Source organism: Leucoraja erinacea, chromosome 13, assembly GCF_028641065.1.
Source record: "Leucoraja erinacea ecotype New England chromosome 13, Leri_hhj_1, whole genome shotgun sequence".
NCBI lineage: Eukaryota > Metazoa > Chordata > Chondrichthyes > Rajiformes > Rajidae > Leucoraja > Leucoraja erinaceus.
In genome coordinates, this window is record NC_073389.1 from 38,634,278 (window position 1) to 38,654,457 (window position 20,180).

At 42.6% G+C, this 20,180-nt stretch overlaps 1 long non-coding RNA gene across 1 annotated transcript; it reads left to right on the plus strand.

The window, feature by feature from the left end:
• Positions 1 to 31: 31 nt before the first annotated feature.
• Positions 32 to 19,834, plus strand: LOC129702887 (uncharacterized). Its single transcript, XR_008724468.1, has 2 exons — positions 32 to 168; positions 19,364 to 19,834. It is a non-coding gene; the product is annotated as an uncharacterized LOC129702887 (long non-coding RNA).
• The last annotated feature ends 346 nt before the right edge of the window (positions 19,835 to 20,180 follow it).

Below are 20,180 nucleotides of genomic sequence, written 5' to 3' on the forward strand. Positions count from 1 at the left end.
CACCTAGATCTGCAGAGCTTCCTCTTGTTCGCAGCTAATGCACAACCCACCCTCCGACACAACTGTTTTTCTGCGGCGCCTTCCGGGAGGCAGTCTTATTATGTCCTCCCTTCATCTCCTATTCGTCCCGTCTGACGGGGAGGATCCTATGAAGGGGCAGGAATTACGGTAAGTGCAAGAACAACCTTCATTACTGGCAATGATGATATGGGAAGGGGAGGAGTAGTCCCAGGTCCCATTGCCAAGACTACAAGGTTGTCCCTCTCGAAGGGCGATTGGCGATGACGCAGGGAAGGAACAAACAAAGAACATAAAGAGCAGTTCCTTCTTAAACACAACATAAAGTCATAGTTGCTTCGCTCTATGATCTTTGGTTGCTTCCGAATAACGCGAAGTTTGGGCACGTGAGCAAGTGCTCGACCCCACCCAACAAAAAAAGGATTCAGAAAGGAGTCTCAAAAAAAATAAGCGGTGATACTTAAAATTATGTGACATGGATAATGATGGGGATAGAAACTTAGAAAATAGGTGCAAGAGGCCATTCGGCCCTTCGAGCCAGCACCGCCATTCGTTGTGATCATGGCTGATCGTCCCCTATCAATAACCCGTGCCTGCCTTCTCCCCATATCCCTTGATTCCACTATCCCCTAGAGCTCCATCTAACTCTCCCTCCCCCAAAAGAAGATTTATAACCAGAGTGCGTGTTTCTCGACCCGGAATGTCACTTATCCAGTGATGCAACCTGACCCGCTGAGTTATTACAGCATTTTTAAATCTATTTAAGCCTTTAAGGCAACGATTAGGTGGATGGCGTCGCTGGTAGTGCTGCGCCCTCCCTCTGTCGGGTGGGGCTTTTCCTCCCACGTCCCAGTGACGGTGCAGGTTTGTTGGTTAATTGCCCTCTGTAATTTGCTCCAATCGTGCGATGGAGGTGTTGAGAAAGTAGGATAACTAGAACTAGTCTGAACCGGTGATCGATGTTCGGCGTGGACACGCGTGATCCGAAAGGCCTGTTTCACTGCCGCATCTTTTAATCACTCAAAGGGATTTGATATATATTTATTTTCACTCTGAGGGTGAAACGGGCAGTTGCATGGGATAGGCGCAGGGCATTTCCTTGCCAATCTACTTGACCTGTCAGAATTGGAACATGTAGGTTGGCAATTCCAGAAACAGGCCTTTCGGATCACGCGTGTCCACGCCGCACATCGATCACCGGTTCAGACTAGAGCCTTTGGAATAGAAAGCATTGACCCCAATCTCTGAGAAAATTTTTTTTAAAAATGAGCAGGGGTCAGCCTTGGACGAGAATAGGTTGGGACTGAATGGACGGGTTGATGGAGGTTGAAGGGATGCGAATGCCAACTGAGCATTAAATCTGAATCATTATGGTCAACGCCGATCTCTGTTCGTGGTCAGAAGTGCACTGCTGTGTGATACACTATGTGGTAGAAGTCTGGTCTCCATGCCACTGGACCAAGACTTTGCTCTGTAGAGGCCTTGTGCCAGCTGATGCCCATCTAACATTATAAAATTAATATGCAGGTATCTTCCACCTGTCAGAATTGGAGTGGAAACAAGTCATAATTGATTGTGAGGCATTGCCCGAGAAGAGGGAGTTATCATGGATGGTAAATATTGGAGGATATCGCAGACTGTTCTGGTGTATATTATGACACGGGCAGTAGCTTTTTAAAAATAAATATAAAGAAAAGCAGGGAGAGGGAGATCAGTCAGGAGTGTGTTGGAATAGTTGAAATAAGGTATTAGGGGAGGAGGGTATATCAACCATTGAGGTATCCTTCAACCATTGTGGAGAATGCAGGAAAGGGGTACTGATTGTGAATGATCAGCCATGATCACATTGAATGGTGGTACTGGCTCGAAGGTCGAATGGCCTACTCCTGCACCTATTGTCTATTGTCTTTTGCTAGTTCTAATTTTAACACAAAACAGATACAGACACAAGATTTGTACGAAGAACTGCAGATGCTGGTTTACACTGAAGACACAAAATGCTGGAGTAGCTCAGTGGGTCAGGCAGCATCTCTGGAGAAAAGGAATATGTGATGTTTCTGGCCGAGATCCTTCTTCAGACTACAGGGTTCGACGGGACAGTAGAAGGGTCTTGATGTGAAACATCATCTTTCCTTTTCTCCAGAGATGTTGCCTGTCCTGCTGAGTTACTCCAGCATTTTGTGTCCATCTACAGACCCAAGGCATTTCTTTCAGGGTTCTAACTTGCTGTATATTTCCAGCAGTTTTTGTTCCCATTTCACTTATCTAATGTGCGTTTATTTTCTTTTAATCATTATTTCATCATTGATCAAATGGAATAAATCAAAATTCATCACATTGCAAGTATTCCAACTGAGTGAGGATTCTCCTCATTTCATTGTCCAGTTCTTTCACTGCCTCCAATCACCCTACCCCTGCCATGTCTATTCCTGTCCCAAGTCACTGTCATGCTGAAACCTTCTGTTCACAACCTGTGGCTTATTTAGCCCTGAAGTTCCAACTCAATGTCCTCTGTCACAGTGAATATTGATAGCATCCCCTATCTTTACCTCTACCTCAGCCTATATGTTGCTAAAATCTCACCCATATTCCACTTTCTATACTGAACCTTTCCAATGTTCTCCAGTTCAGACTCCCCTCTCCCTTTCTAAACTCAGCAGCTCATGTTCCAACTCTCACCATCTCCCACTCATATTTCCCTTTGTATTCTCTGATCTACATTGGATTCCAGTCCACCAGCATTTGAATAAAATTCTCATCCTTTGGATTAAATCACTCAATTTGCTTCGTCTATCCTATATCCATTACCTCTTATAGTCTTATTGCCCTTCAAGTAGCATCTCTCCAATTCTGAGTTCTGACTTCCCTTCACTAACTGCTGACAGCTGCACTCAATAATTCAGCATGTCAGGCTGAACATTTCTCATTTTGGGAGAACATGAATAAATGATGTTTCAGGGCAGGACCTTTCTTCAGATACATTGAGTGTGAAGAAGGGTCCTGACCCAAAAAGTCTCCTTTCCATGTTCTCCAAAGAGACTGCCTGACTTGAGAAGTTACTTGAGTAAAGCAATAATCCTGATAATTGATTTATCTATTGAATGATACACCATTTCGACTCTTTGGATGAAATAATTCTCTCACTTTATATTAACCTCAATACCTATATTTCCATTTACCTTCTGAATTAATCAAATCCATAAAAACAACATCTATAAACTGTACTCTTTTTTCACCAAAGTCCTTCAATCAGTTTAGTCAGATATTATTTACTTCTCCTTTATTGGCTCAAACTTGTTCAAGTTAGAATTATGTTGACTTTGCTGAAAGTCTGTAGTAATTTCCTACCTCTTATATTAGATTATTTGGCCTGTGGATTTGTGATTTATCTCTCTCCATTTTTTTTCACCTCGCTCCAGTTTTTCAACAGGGCTATTTCAATTGAAATCCTCCAGTCTTCTGGCACTACACCCGAATCAAATGATTGAGGTCAGTGTTGGTACTAACCATCACTACACACGGGAACCTAAGAATCCATACCCATGGCAAAAATTGTTTCATCATACTCAGTTCTGACAAAGTCATAGAGTCATGAAATGATACAGTATGGAAACGGGCCCTTCATTACAATTCATGCATGATGACAAAGATGCTCCATCCAAGTTATTTTTGAGACCACCGGAAACAGTTGCTCCGATTCTCTTTCCACAGCTGCTGTCAAGCCTGTTGAGCTTTGAAAGCAGGTTCTACGTAATTTATGTGATATTTCCTTGTAATTTAGCTCTTGGAGTTCAGATAGATTTCATGCTCCAATGTTAAATCATCCTTGCAAATGCAGTGAACAAAACTACTCACAGTACTCTGGGTGTGGACTTGCCAGAATGTCGTATTACCGGATTTTAGTGTTGTTGGTCTATAGCCCAGGATTCTTAACCACGTTGATGAAAGGTTATTGATTTTGAAACATGGATACTTTTTTTTCTCTCCAAAGTTCTTGCCTGACCTACTAAATATTTCCCACGTTATCTGTATTCATTTATTTTGCCTTTTTTCAATATTTCTGTATATGTCCTTGAGATTTTATTAATGGATATACAAGTAGCTGTAATTTTCTATTATTATTGCTAAAACTTCCAGACATTGTATTGCATTGATACTATTTTGTGTTGTAAGTGTTCTAGATACGTCTCTTTATTTATTTTACAGTTAACCATATAACCATATAACAATTACAGCACGGAAACAGGCCATCTCGGCCCTACAAGTCTGTGCCGAACAACTTTTTTTCCCTTAGTCCCACCTGCCTGCACTCATGCCATAACCCTCCATTCCCTTCTCATCCATATGCCTATCCAATTTATTTTTTAATTATACCATTTGTTGCATATCTTTAAGTCAAACAGCAGACATGATGGGGTGGCTTTCTAAAATTCAGCTGACATTTCTAATAATTGTGCCTCTCTGATTACATCCTGCTAATTTGAGGGTCTGCCCATTATCTCTGCTGTGTCATTTGCTGCTCAATCAGTAACTGGTCAATAATTTGATTTCAATTCCATAAGTTTTTACTGTAGCCAACAGTTTCTTACATAATATGTTTCAAATGACCCCTGGAAATTCACATAAATAGCACTTTAGTTGTCTATTAACATATTCAGGTTCACCAGACCAAACAAACATTTTTACTTAACCTGGCATAAGTCCACGGTGGTTATCTCTCCACCAGGTGTTGAGTTATCTATCACATAAATAGCACTTTAGTTGTCTATTAACATATTCAGGTTCACCAGACCAAACAAACATTTTTACTTAACCTGGCATAAGTCCACGGTGGTTATCTCTCCACCAGGTGTTGAGTTATTCTATCATTTGCATGGTCTCTGTAATTGCGCAAACTTAGATAAAGGGCTCTTTTGGTCTGTCTTTCAAGTGCTCAATCTATCTATCTCCATGACGATCTTCATAATTTTAAATTCCGAAGTTGTACTGAACCGATTGGAAAAATTGATCGTTTGGTTCCAATGTTTGAGGACGTTTGACTCAATAGGAACCAAATGTGTAGTTTACAATTCGTTCACTACAATTCTTTTATGCTTTCAATTACTTTCTTTACAATTCTGATATAGGAACCATCATTGTCGTTTATCACTCTTTAGTACTATTAATTTCTTCTTTGCTGATATTTAGTCTTCGCTAAGTTCCTGGGCTTGTGTAACTTTAGTTTCCTTACGTGTTTGGCATGTCATGCTCCTTCTCCAAAACAAATATTAATTCCTAATATCTGCCATTTCTTTATTATTATCTATAGAAACATAGAAAATAGGTGCAGCAGTAGGCCATTCGGCCCTTCGAGCCAGCGCTGTCATTCAATATGATTATGGCTGATCATCCAAAATCAGTACCCCATTCCTGCTTTCTCCCCATATCCATTGATTCCTAAGTTATATCTAACTCTCTCTTGAATACATCAATATACATCATCTATAGTAATAGCATCTCCTTGCTTCTAATCATCCTGTTTCTCCAAGTATTGAGGAAGACATTTTTGTATTGATTTTGATATTCCATATAAGTTTCTCCTAAATTATTTATTGTATGCATACTCATGATCTTGTGTTTGCAGCTTGTAGTTTTCAGACTAACCTACATAGGAACCCACATATCTTAAATGTCGACCCTTAAATGTTTCTTAAACGCTGTGATGGTAATTACCTCAACTACTTCCTCTGTTAGCTCATTCCATGCACATCCAATCCTTTGTGTAAAAAAAAAAGTTGGCCCTCTGGTTCTTATTACATCTTCCCCCTCTCACCGTAAATCTATCTCCTCTGGTTCTCAATACCCCTACTCTGGGTAAGAGTCTCTGGGCATTTGCCCTTTCTATTTCTCTCATTATTTTGTACACCTCTATAAGACCACCCCTCATCCTCCTGTGTTGCAAGGAATAAAGTCCTAGCCTGCTCAACCTCTCACAGCTCATTAATTATACAACTGAAAACAAACTTTTTACCCCAAAGAGAAATATAATACTGATGGCCTGGCCATTTTGCAACACTCCAACACATTGGAGACGCCAATGGGCACATTGCAAAAGAACTTGGGCCTTGTTGTCCTGGCGGGACTACTGTTGGATACTCTCAGGGTAATGAGATTGACTGCGATTGCTTCAAGGTAGCTGAATGGCTTTGACCTTCAGACACTATTATCTCCAGCACACTCCTCCTACCCTCTCAATGCTCTATTTACAGAGCCCAAATGCTGAATCTACTCATCACCTAGCCATCCTGCAATACATACCTTTCACACAGCACATCTCCATTGAAATAGCTAATATCCCCCTCCCCAACTTCCATCCAAATTGCTGGGTGTTTTTCCCACATGCCTACCAGCAACCAGCTTGCTGGGATCTCTTGCCCATGTTACACACATCCCACCAACCATGACATATGCTTAATTGGCCCAGAGATTATGTTATCTGATCTGCCCTCCATAATGGCCCATATTCCATGCCAAAAATGTGCACTGTCTGGTTATTTCTACCCGAGGCCTGTAGGATATGGGTGTAGTTAATGGTATTTTACTCGTGACACTTTCATTCGTGAAGAAGTACTAGAATTTCTAGGTATCATTGCCTCTCACTCTGTATCCCTAGAACGTAGAAAATAGAACAGTACAGCGCAGGAACGGGCCCTTCGGCTCACAATGACTAGACCAAACATAATGCAAAGTTAAACTAATCTCCTCTGCCTGCACGTGATCCATATCGCTCCATTCCCTGCCTATCTTTTTGCCTATCTAAAAGCCTATTAAATGCCACTAAAATATTTGCTTTCACCACCACTCATGTCAGCACATTCCAGGCACCATTCTCTGTGTAAAATAAAACTTACTCCTGCATCCCCTTTAAACTAATCCCCCTGACCTTAAGTTTTGCCCTCTAGTCTGCCCTCAGAAAAAAAGTTTTGATTGTCCATGTAGTCTATGCCTCTCATTATTTTTGTTCTACTGTCAGGTCATCCCTATACGTCGGAAGCTCCAGAGAAAACATAGAATAAGTACAGCACAGGTACAGGCTCTTCAGCCCGTAATGTTGGCGCCACACATAATTTCCCCGGCACATGATCCATATCCCTTCATTCCCAGCATATCCATGTGCCTATCTAAAAGTCTCTTAAATGCCACTATCGTATCTGCCTCCACCACCATCCCTTGCAGAGTGTCCCAGGCACCTACCATTCTCTGTGTAAAACAAAAATGTGCCCCGCACAATTCTTTTAAATCTTTACCATTCTCACCTTAAACCTATGCCCTCTAGTCCTTGATATTTCCACCCTGCAATAAATGTCATAAGAAATAGTAGAATTAGGCTATTTGCCTTATCAAATCTACTGCGCCTTTCAATCATGGCTGATCTATCTGTCCCTCCTAACCCCATTTTCCTGCCTTCCCCCCCAAATAATCTCTGACACCTGTACTAATCAAGAACCTATCTATCTCTGCCTTCAAAATATCCACTGGCCTGGCCTCGACAGCCATCTGTGGCAAAGAACATAGATTCACCACTATCTGACAAAAATAATTTCTCCCTCATCTCCTTACTAAAAGAACGTCCTTTAATTCTGAAGCGATGACCTCTAGTCTTAGACTCCCACTAATGAAAACACCCTCTCCGCATCTATTTTATCTAAACCTTTCACTACTCTGTATGTTTCAATGAGGTCTCCCCTCATTCTTCTAAACTCCAGCGAGTACAGACCCAGTGCCGACAAATGTTCATCATACTTTAACCTACTCATTCCTGGGATCATTCTTGTAAACCTCCTCTGGATCCTTTCAAGAGCCAGCACATCCTTCCTCAGATATGGTGCCCAGAATTACTCACAATATTCCAAATGTGGCCTTACCAGTGCCTTATGGAGCCTCAACGTTACATCCCTGTTTTTGTATATAAGCCCTCTTGAAATAAATGCTGGCATTGAGTTTGCTTTCTTTACTACCGATTCGACTTGCAGATTAACTTTTTGGGAATCCTGCACCATCACTCCCAAGTCCCTTTTCTGGATTTTCACCCCATTTAGAAAATAGTCCATGCTTTTATTCCTACTACCAAAATGCATGACTCCACGCTTTGCTGCACTATACTCCATCTACCACTTATCTGCCCACTCTTCCAACCTGTCCAAGTCCTCTGCCGAGTCCCTTTGATACCGTGTGCTGTTATCTTCATGAGCACCCTTACGTGTGGCACCTTTGCAAAGGCTTTCTGAATATCTAAGTAAACAATATCTACTGACTGTCCTTTGTTCTGTTATTTATTTCTTCAAAGAATTCCAGCAAATATGTCAAGCAAGACCTCCCTTTCACAAAGCCATGCTGACTTTGGCCTATTTTATCGTGAACTTCCAAGTACTCCGTAACCTCATCCTTTATAATGGACTCTAAAATTTTACCAACCACCAAAGTCAAACTAACCTGCCTATATAGTTCCCACTATTCTGCCTTGCTCCCTTTTTGTGCAGCGGGATAATATTGGCAATTTTCCAATCATCTGGGACCACACCTGACTAGTGATTCCTGAAATATCACTATCAATGCCTCCACAATCTCTAAAGCCACCTCTCAGAACCCTAGGTCTACCCTATTTATGCCTCACAATCTTATATATTTCAATTTGGTTTCTCCTCAAGCTTCTACGTTCCAGAGAAAACAAGGCAAACATGTCTAACCTCTCCTTGTAGGTAATACCTTTTACTTCTTGTATTATTCTAGTAATCTTTACTGCACCCTCTCCAATTCCTCCACATCATTTCTATAATGGGGCAACCAAAACTGCACCCAATACTCCAAAAAAGACCTAACCACAGTCCTATAAAGCTACACCATGACTTCCCGACTCTCTTACTCAATGCCTTGATCAATGAAGGCAAGAATTCAATTTTCATCTTGCATATGGTGTGCACAGCCTAAAATTGTAGATCAAGGGTAGACATCCAGGCCGGGACAGCATCAGTTACTTGGTGGATGGCTTTGATGTCCCCAGGGAAAAGCCTCAGTGGCCAATCATTCACGATGTGTGGGATGGTCTAATCTGGATGTCCTCAGTTGCAAGCAGGGCTGTCTGTCATCCCTCACTTATACAGGTGATGGGCTGTTCTTGCATGGAGGGTGCGGATTCTGTTTAGGATTAGCCATTGCTTGTGATGGAGGTCAAAACCCGGTGGTTTCACTGTGATGACCTCTCTGTTGTTGGTGTTGGCATCTTTCCTGGCTCTGCGCTACTCAGTCTTGCAGTCAATGTCTTCCAGGGATTTAACGGAAGACAAGGAGGGTATGCGGGACTTCAGGCACATGTTGGGCAGATTGTTCAAGTCAACATGGATGGAAGGTCAGGGTTAGCCTCGATGGTGCACCAATCTTTCAACATCCTCTCCCTTCTGCGTAAGCTGGGAGGGGCGATATGAGAGAGGACAGGGAGCCACTGCAAAGGTGTTGACTTAAGCGTCCCTGTGATGACCCGCATTGCAGAATTAAGGACAGTGTCATCTCGTTTGGTGTGGCAGATATTAGCCAAAGCTGTTGAGCAAAACTCGGCTGTTGAGTAGACTAGGGCTTGCGGTATTCCATATGCCTTCTCTACTACTATCTACTTGTATTGCCACTTTCAGGGAGCTATGGACTTGAAACCCCAAGATTCGTCTGCACATCAATGCTGTTGAGGATCTTGCCATTAATTGTATACTTCCCCCTTGCAGTAGACCTCCCAAAGTGTAACATATCACACTTGCTCGGATTAACCTCCAACTGCGATTTTAACTAGTTCTCCAATCATATCTGTAACTGTTCTCAATCTGTATCATTTGACTACCTTCCTCATTATCTGTAACTCCATAAATGTTGACGTTGTCTGTAAACTTATCAACAAACCCATCTACATTCATGTTCAACTTCTTTAGAGACCCAAAACACCCCTAGTAGTAACCCTCACTGTAAGATGTAAAAAACAGACATCTTTTAAGTTAATATTTCTGTGCAAATCTAAAACTGCTGGGTATTTTTTAGTTACAGTGCTCTCCTTAATGTTTGGGGCAAACACTCATTTATTTATTTGCCTCTGTACTTCACAATTTTAGATTTGTAATAGAAAAAAATCACATGTGGTTAAGGTGCACATTGTCAGATTTTAATAAAGGCCATTTTTATATATTTTGGCTTCATGTAGAAATTACAGCTGTGTTTATACATAGTCCCCCCATTTCAGGGCAGCATGATGTTTGGGACACATGGCTTCACAGGTTTTTGTAATTGCTCAGGTGTGTTTAAATGTCGGCTTAATGCAGGTATAAGAGAGCTCTCAGCACCTAGTCTTCCCTCCAGTCTTTCCATCATCTTTGGAAACTTTTATTGGTGTTTATCAACATGACGACCAAAGTTTTGCCAATAAAAATCAAAGAAAACATTATGAGACTGAGAAACAAGGATAAAACTGTTCGAGACATCAGCCAAACCTTAGGCTTACCAAAATCAACTGTTTGGAACATCATTAAGAAGAAAGAGAGCACTGGTGAGCTTACTAATCACAAGGGCAGGCCAAGGAAGACCTCCACAGCTGAGGACAGAAGAATTATCTCTATAATATAAGGAAAAATTCCCAAACACCTGTCCAACAGATCAGAAACACTCTTCAGGAGTCAGGTGTGGATTTGTCAATGACAACTTCATGAACAGAAATCCAGAGGCTACACTGCAAAAACAAACCACTGGTTAGCCGCAAAAATAGGATGGCCAGGTTACAGTTTGCCAAGAAGTACTTAAAAGAGCAACCACAGTTCTGGTAAAAGGTCTTGTGGACAGATGAGACGAAGATTAACTTATATCAGATTGATGGCAAGAGCAAAGTATGGAGGAGAGAAGGAACTGCCCAAGATCCTAAGCATACCACCTCATCTGTGAAACACGGTGGTGGGGGTGTTATGGCCTGGGCATGTATGGCTGCTGAAGGTACTGGCTCACAAATCTTCATTGATGATAAAAAACTGCTGATGGTAGTAGCATAATGAATTCTGAAGTGTATAGACACATCCTATCTGCTCAAGTTCAAACAAATGCCTCAAAACGCATTGGCCGTCCGTTCATTCCACAGCAAGACAATGATCCCAAACATACTGCTAAAGCAACAAAGGAGCTTTTCAAAGCTAAAAAAATTGTCAATTCTTGAGTGAAGATCTGAACCCAATTGAGCATGCCTTTTATATGCTGAAGAGAAAACTGAAGGGGACTAGACCCCAAAACAAGCATAAGCTAAAGATGGCTGCAATACAGGCCTGGCAGAGCATCACCAGAGAAGAGATCTCAAATTACAAATCTCAAATTGTGATCAAAGAGTTTGCCACTTACGGAGATGACATTTCTCAACAGATTCACACATCCTTCAGCGCTGACCTTTTTAGTCATGTTCAGTTATGTTTCCTACTGAAACCCATGCATAGCAGTCATGTTATGTGTAAGGACCCAATCTTTAGATTCCATCTATATTTTCGTTTCGGAGTTCCTGAACCCGATATTGTCCATGACGGGGAAACAGGGAATCTCCCGACTCTTAAATTTCCGCTATTACATCGCTATCTGTTGACCTACTGGCAAATTATTCACATTTTCCCCCACACGCGGACGGCACGGTTTCTACAGTGGCTGGGGATGCTAGAAGTGCCCAGCAGCGCAAGCAGTCCCGGCGATGCTATTCATCTCTATAAGCGTTTTACCACTTTGTTCTTCATTTCGAATGTCCAGTATTTACATTGGATTTTATTTTCGCTGCGATTACACCATTCTGACCGCTGATTGACCATAGCCCGCGGAAGCATGGCCAAGGGGCTCTATATCCGCAGAACATTTTAAACACTTAATATTGGATAGGAACAACTTGTAAACCAGTATTTACATGAGAATATAACTGACAGATCGAATGTGTATACACATAACTATCAGGACTAGTAAGTAGTTTATTGTTAAACCATCAAAATTAAGCAGACAGTAACCATCGGATCCAACCCGCTGGTGGTTCATCTGCTCAAATTGAATAATAATCATACACTGAAATAAATAATCAACCAGTCTTTCATTCCGCGGCTGTTTCCTGAATTGTCTAAGCGACGATCATGATACAAAAAAAAAACCCTGCTTAACCTTGTGCAAAAGGCAGAGAACGCGGACTCCGACTGCCTCGAGTTACCTGCAATTTCCAGTCATTGCCTCTTCGTTGCTGTCCACGACAGTTCGACCCTAGCACTGATTGACGCGAACAATGAATGTGTGTTCTACCTTGTGCGTGTCCTCGGAGTCCCCGGCAACGATTGACGAGGAATTCGCACGTTAGGTCAGACAACTATTTAGAGAGAGAAAAAAAAAACCTCCACTGTGTTTCCGAGCCGCGAGGTCTGACGTCTTGGAAATTCCCAGTCGTTCGACAGTGGTGTCATTGTAGTATTTTTCTGACAGCTGCCAGCGACGGAAAGGAATCTGTTCTTAATAACGCCACTCATTTCACTCGGCTACAGTTTGTCCAAGTCAGCTGCAACACAATGCGAGTAATTGTTTATTTATGAACACTTAAAATGCTCCGCGAACCCTTCCATTCTTATTGCTGACATTATGGTCATCGAATAAGTGACTGAGGTCACTGATCTATCCATGTATGATAGTTATGGTCTGAGCGCAGGTATATGGGACTAGGGGAGAATACCTGTTCGGCACGGACTAGAAGGGTCGAGAAGGTCTGTTTCCGTGCTGAAATTGTTATATGGTTATAGTGGGGCGGGGGGTGGAAATGAGCGATACCACCCTCAGAAGGACATAAAGTGCTGGAGTAACTCCAGCAGGTCCGGCAGCATTTCTGGAGAACATGGACAGATGACATAGAAACATAGAAAATAGGTGCAGGAGTAGGCCATTCGACCCTTCGAGCCTGCACCGCCATTCAATATGATCATGGCTGATCATCCAACTCAGTATCATGTACCTGCATTCTCTCCATACCCCCTGATCCCTTTAGCCACAAGGGCCACACCTAACTGCCTCTTAAATATAGCCAATCAACTGGCCTCAACTACCTTCTGTGGCAGAGAATTCCAGAGATTCACCACTCTCTGTGTGAAAAATGTTTTCCTCATCTCGGTCCTAAATAGATGAATAAATAAATAAATAAACCCCTTGTTCTGGACTTCCCCAACATCGGGAACAATCTTCCTGCATCTAGCCTGTCCAACCCCTTAAGAATTGTGTAAGTTTCTATAAGATCCCCCCGCAGTCTTCTAAATTCTAGCGAGTACAAACTGAGTCTATCCAGTCTTTCTTCATGTGAAAGTCCTGACATCCCAGGAATCAGTCTGGTGAACCTTCTCTGTACTGCCTCTATGGCAAGAATGTCTTTCCTCAGATTAGGAGACCAAAACTGTACGTAATACTCCAGGTGTGGTCTCGCCAAGACCCTGTCAACTGCAGTAGAACCTCCCTGCTCCTATACTCAAATCCTTTTGCTATGAATGCTAACATACCATTCGCCTTCTTCACTGCCTGCTGCACCTGCATGACTACTTTTAATGACTGGTGTACCATGACACCCAGGTCTCGTTGCATCTCCCCCTTTCCTAATCGGCCACCATTCAGATAATAGTCTACTTTCCTGTTTTTGCCACCAAAGTGGATAACCTCACATTTATCCACATTATACTGCATCTGTCATGCATTTGCCCACTCACCCAGCCTATCCAAGTCACCTTGCAGCCTCCTAGCATCCTCCACACAGCTAACACTGCCCCCCAGCTTCGTGTCATCCGCAAACTTGGAGATGTTGCATTCAATTCCCTCGTCCAAATCATTAATATATATTGTAAATAGCTGGGGTCCCAGCACTGAGCCTTGCGGTACCCCACTAGTCACTGCCTGCCATTGTGAAAATGACCCGTTTACTCCTACTCTTTGCTTCCTGTCTGCCAGCCAGTTCTCTATCCACATCAATACTGAACCCCCAATACCGTGTGCTTTAAGTTTGTATACCAATCTCTTATGTGGGACCTTGTCGAAAGGTTCCTGAAAGTCAAGATATAACACATCGTTCCGAGTTGAGACCCTACTTCAGACTGATTGGGGGGGGGGGGGGGGGGGGGGAGGAGTGAATAAATCTGGTCCTTTGTGTATTAATTAGCAACTACAGTTCTACAGCCCTCACCTTTTCACATTGTCAAAGTTAATGTTCTACGTTTTCTCCACCAAGAAAACGTGGCATTTTACATCCAGCCACGTTATAGATGCAGAACTAGGCCATTCGGCCCATCAAGTCCAAGGTACGTCCTTTTATTCTGAGGCTGTGCCCTCTGGTCCTCGACTCTCCCACTAGTGGAATCATCCTCTTCACATTCACTCTATCCAGTCACATTCATAATAGCTTTGTAATCAATTTAATAAAGCATGTTACTTATCGATCCAGCTGGCTATAAGAGGCATTCACATTTTATGGATATAAAGCAGAGTGGCAAAGTAAGCGGACACCGCACGTGCTGAAGACCAGAAAGGTTTTATACAAAATCAAAATGATGGAGGAACCCAGGGAAGTGGGGGGAAATGGGCACAGAAGACGTTTCGGGTCGGGGCCCTTCTTCACAAAGGTGCGAGATTTGATTTCCCGGGTTTTGTGCAGAGCATGTGCTTGGGGGGAAATACGGCGCCTTAGTGGCTGGCGCGGAATTTCATAGAAATTACAACAGCGTAATTGGGAAGTACACCGGTACTCCACCCCCAGAGCACCCATCTGTTGCGGTGCTCCTGGTCTGCCAGTCCGAACACTCGAAGCCCCCCACTCACTGCAGCAAGAGGAGCTGCTTTGGCCTGCGCACCTGCACGCTGCCGTGTACCCCCCCTCCGTCGACGAATCCTCCACGGCTCGGTGTGGAGAGGCTGCTTGTGTTAGAATGGCCGGGGCCACTGTTCGGCAGTTGGATGCGAGGTCTCGGGATTTGACAATGAGTACAGATATTGTAGGAACCAACAGCGGACGCACCATGTCGTAACAGCCCACCCAAATCTTGCTGTCTCATCACCTCAGTCGAGCTTAGTACCTGATCTGCCCCCAAATCGCAAGAATATGGAACACAGAACTGTACAACATAGGAACAGGCCGTTCAGCCCACAATGTAGGTGCCGACCCTCATGACAAATTAAACTAATCTCTGGCTTCATGTGGTCTACAGTGCCCGCCATAATGTTTGGGACAAAGACCCATCATTTATTTATTTGCCCCAGTACTTCACAATTTGAGATTTGTATTAGCAAAATAATCACAGTTGGTTAAAGTGCACATTGTCAGATTTTAATAAATGCCAATTTTATACATTTTGGTTTCACCATGTAGAAATTACAGCTGTGTTTATACATAGTTCCCCCCATTTCAGGGCACCGTAATGTTTGGGACGTAGCAATGTAATGTTAATGAAAGTAGTCATGTTTAGTATTTTGTTGCATATCATTTGCATGCAATGAATGCTTGAAGTATGTAATTCATGGACATCACCAGTTGCTGGGTGTCTTCTCTGGAATGGGCAGAAATCCGGGGGGGGGCTGTCTCCCCCCACCCCCATGTTTTGAGAGGTGGGGGACAATTCCCCTCTTGTTTTGAGAAACTTGTAGCAGCAAAACCGCCTTGGAATTTTACATTTTTAAAAAGCTCTCGGGTTTAATGAGTACTGCAGAACGATTGGAGTCAATTATCACTTGATTCCTCTGAGACGAAGACGATTTGTTAACTGCCACTGTCAGTGCTTGTTAACTGCCAGTAGTTAACATCGTATATGTTATACAATGTGTCACCAATACATCGATATGCATTCCCCTGTAAAAATAATTGTGTTTTGACCTTCAAGTATTACTGATGCCGCGTTCTTATGAATAAAATGCACGGGAGAATTTCTTAAAACTGTCTGATGCGGGTACAATTGCCATTTGAACTTTGGGCGTATTGGTGGAGTCATGGGAAAGAGTTAAACGAGTATCGGACGGTCATTAAGGGCTCAGGACTGCGACCACGGGCTTCCTTGCATGCAGGTACAGTCCCTCATTCACCCTCGTTATTTAGTAATTTTTACCCATCATTTAGGGATATATGAAATTAAAAAATTTAAGTATGTTTATTTTTGTTAGTTTACCAAAAGTTTCTTTATGTATGTTTTTGTTAGCTTGTGAAAAGTTTATGTGTGTTGTTTTCTCTCGCTCTCTCTCATTTTTCCCTCTCTCTCTCTCTCTCTCCTCCAAGGTTAGTTCTTCTGTTTGCCTTTATTTGCTTCCATTTTATTTAGTGTTATTTATCACGATGTAGCTTTTGAAAGATTTAAACGGGTATCGGACGATCATTAAGGGCCCCGGACGGCAAGCATGGGCTTCCTGGCGTGCAGGCATGGTCCCTCATTCATCCACGTTATACCCTCCACAGGGCCCACAGCCGAAGCCACTGAAGTCGAGTCGCAGCCACAACACCATCACAGCCTCCGAAGTCAGCCAGCTGCGTGATGATAAGTCCACAGACTGTGCGACCGGAGCCCTCAGGGGGAAGGGGGGAAGAGTGGGAGGATAAAATTATTAGTTGTCATGCGCACTTGTGACCCTTCGTCAGACTGGTTCGGGATAAGGGAAACGAGAGAAATAGACGGTGATGTGGAGAGGCTAAGAACAATGAATGCAAGATATGCAAAAAAGTAACGATGATAAAGGAAACAGGCCATTATAAACTGTTGTAGTGTGAAAATGAGAAGCTAGTGTGACTTGGGTGGGGTTCTTGGTTTCTTGGTCCTCCAAAATATTCCAAATGGAATTTAAACTAGAGGTGGGATAGAGAAAGAGGGAATGCCGGGGCTACCTGAAGTGAGATAAATCAATATTCATACCACTGGGCTGTAAGCTGCCCAAGCAAAATATGAGATGCTATTCCTCCAATTTGCGTTTAGCCTCACTCTGACAATGGAGGAGACTGAGGACTGAAAGGTCTGGGAGATCAGGTAGGTTCAGGCGGGTTGAGCGAAGGTGTTCCGTGAAACCCAGTCTGTGTTTGGTCTTGCCAATGTATAAGAGTCCACATCTTGAACAACGGATACAGTAGATGAAGTTGGAGGAGGTGCAAGAGAACCTCTGCCTAACCTGAAAGGACTGTCGGGGTCCCTGGACAGAGCCAAGGGAGGCGGAATGGCAGAAGGTGGTGGAAAACTTAGATATGGCAGAAAACGTAGGGTGGTGGCGGAAGGTTCTTTTTCAAATTGGAGGCCTTTGACTAGTGGTATGCTTCAGAAATCGGTACTGGGCCCAATACTGTATGTCATCTACATCAATATTTTGGATGAGAATGCACAAAGCATGTTTAGTAAGTTTGCAGATGATACTAAAATAGGTGGTATCATAGACATGGTACCACATATGATAAATCTATGATAAATAGATGGTAACATAGGTGGTTATCAAGAATGACCAGAGATCCTGATCAGTTGGATAAGTGTGCCAAGGAATGGCAATTGCAGTTTAATTCTGATCGGCGTGAGGTGTTGCCTTTTGGGAAGTTAAACCACACAAGGACCTTCACCGTGGACGGTAGAGCCCTGTGGAGTGTTGTAGGGCAGAGGGATCAAGGAGTACAGGTAAATAGTCCCCTGAAAGTGGCGTCATAGGTAGATAGAGTGGCAAAGAAAGTATTTCGCATGCTGGCTATCATCAGTCAACAAATTAAGTATGGAAGTTGGGACATTATGTCATAGTTATATGAGACGTGGGTGAGCCCGCAGAGAGTATTATGTTCAGTTTTGATCACCTTGCTATATGAACTATGCCATTAAGCTGAAAAGACTATGGAGAAGATTTATGAGGATGTCAGAATTTGGGATCATGAGATATAGGAAGAGGTTGAACATTCTAGGACTTTATTTCTTGGAGTGCAGGATACTGAGAGGTGATCATATAGAGGTATATAAATTAACGAGGGGAATAGATAGGGTGAATGCACACAGACTTTCACAGGGCGGGGGAATGAAGGATGAGAGAACACAGCTTTAAGTGAGAGGGGAAAGTTTTAATAGGAACATGACAAGCAGCTTTGACTGCGAGGGTGGTGGGTATATGGAACAATCTGCCAGATGAGGCAGTTATGGCAGGTGTAATACCAATATATTAAAAGACATTTAGATAGATACATGAAAAGGAAAGGTATCGAGGGACTTTGACAAGGCACAGGCAAATGATTCTAGCTTATATGCAGCATCTTGGCCTGCTTGGATGAGTGGGTCATAAGGCCTGTTTCTGTGCTGTATGACTAAGACCGCATCCTCGCCACCATTTTAAAAACAGTTCCCTGGCCTACACAGCCTCACTTTTACCATGGATGTCCTATCTCTACACACTTCTACCCCCTTGAACCCCTCTTCTTTTCTAAAATGTAGACCCAACTAATTTTCCTCTACTGACATTCTCTTTTGCCTGTTGGAACTTATTCTCACCTTTAACAATTTCCCTTTTGATTTCTCCCACTGCCTACTAATTATAGGTGTATTCAAGGGCACTCGCGTGGGCCAGAACTAAGTGGAGCACTTTATTCCAAGCTGACTGGCATTATTTCCCAATTATTTCTTCACTGCATTGGTGCTGCCTCCTTCGTTCATGTAGAACTCATCAATTTCACCAACATCACCACTATCTTCCAGCCTGCACGGGCCATTTCTGACACCTCTCTCCTCTTTCTTGACCTCCCCATTTCCATCTCAGGAGACAAGCTATCCACTGATATCTACTACAAAACCACTGGCTACCCAGACGACACCTCCTCCCAACCTGTCTCTAGTAAAGGCGTCTACCAATTCTATCAGTTTCCCAGTCTCCTCCGCATCTGTTTTCGAGATAAGCTTTCCACTCCAGGACATTTGTATTACTTTTTCAAGAAATGCAGCTTTAATCCCCATCCCCCGCTGTGGTTGAATGGCCTTTATTGGCATCTCCTCTGTGTCCCATACTTCTGCCCTCACCCCACCTAGATAAAACAAGGGTAGAATTTAGTTTTTACCTTTGCCTCTGTATGCAGCACATCATTCTTCAACATTTATTCCTGCGATCCTTTCACCAGCCACACCTCCCCACCCCTTTCTGCTTTGTGCACTCTCTCAGTCAATCCCTGGTTTACTCTTCTCTCTGTTGCCATCCCTCCTCCTCTCCTTGCAATTTCCCCTGCAACTATGAGGAAATGCAATACATGTAACTACACTTCCTTCCTTGCCCCCATCCAAGATTAATCTATACCTCCCTTCAACCTTATTTTCTTTACTTATAGGCCTGTCCCGCTTAGGCGATTTTTAGCGACTGCCGGTGACTGTCATAATCGTAGCAGGTCGAGACTGGACCTCCCTTACGACAATGTCTATGACAAGCTACACCAACATTCCACCTAGTTGACGTCAAGCTGCGGCAAGCTACCAACAACCGGCGACCATAACCTTCGGAACTAGGATGTTCACCTATGACCACACCTACGACAACCTTCAACGACATCTATGACAACATACGACAACACAGACAACAACGTACGGCAACTGGTCAACCTACGTCCTCCCGCAACAAGCTACAACAAGCTAAAGTCCTATCAGCGACAACTGAAGCCTCTAAAACAATGGAATCACAGTTTTCCGATAATTTTCAATGCAGTACAATGCTTGTGTTTGTTTTATTGATCAAAAAATATGAGATTTAAATATTTGTAAGTAATGCCACGAGACACTAATCTGAAATATAATATCTTCATACATCAATTTGTCGTCAAAATGTCAATCATTTCCTTTATTGATTTTGAAATAAACAAAAGTTTTAACAACAAAAAAAGGTTGATAAGAACATACAACAAACAGTCCACACAAAAATATTATAATCACAATAAAATTGAAATGATCTATAATAAATCTAGGAAGAATCATAACTTTAACAACAAAGAAAGTTTGATTTATTATTAGATTATAAAATATATACAACTGTGCATACAAAAATAAAGATATTATAATCACGTAAAATTGTACTCCCATACCCCAAGGAGGGTCTTTAAAATATTATAATCACAATAAAATTGAAATGATCTATAATAAATCTTGGGGTACTCC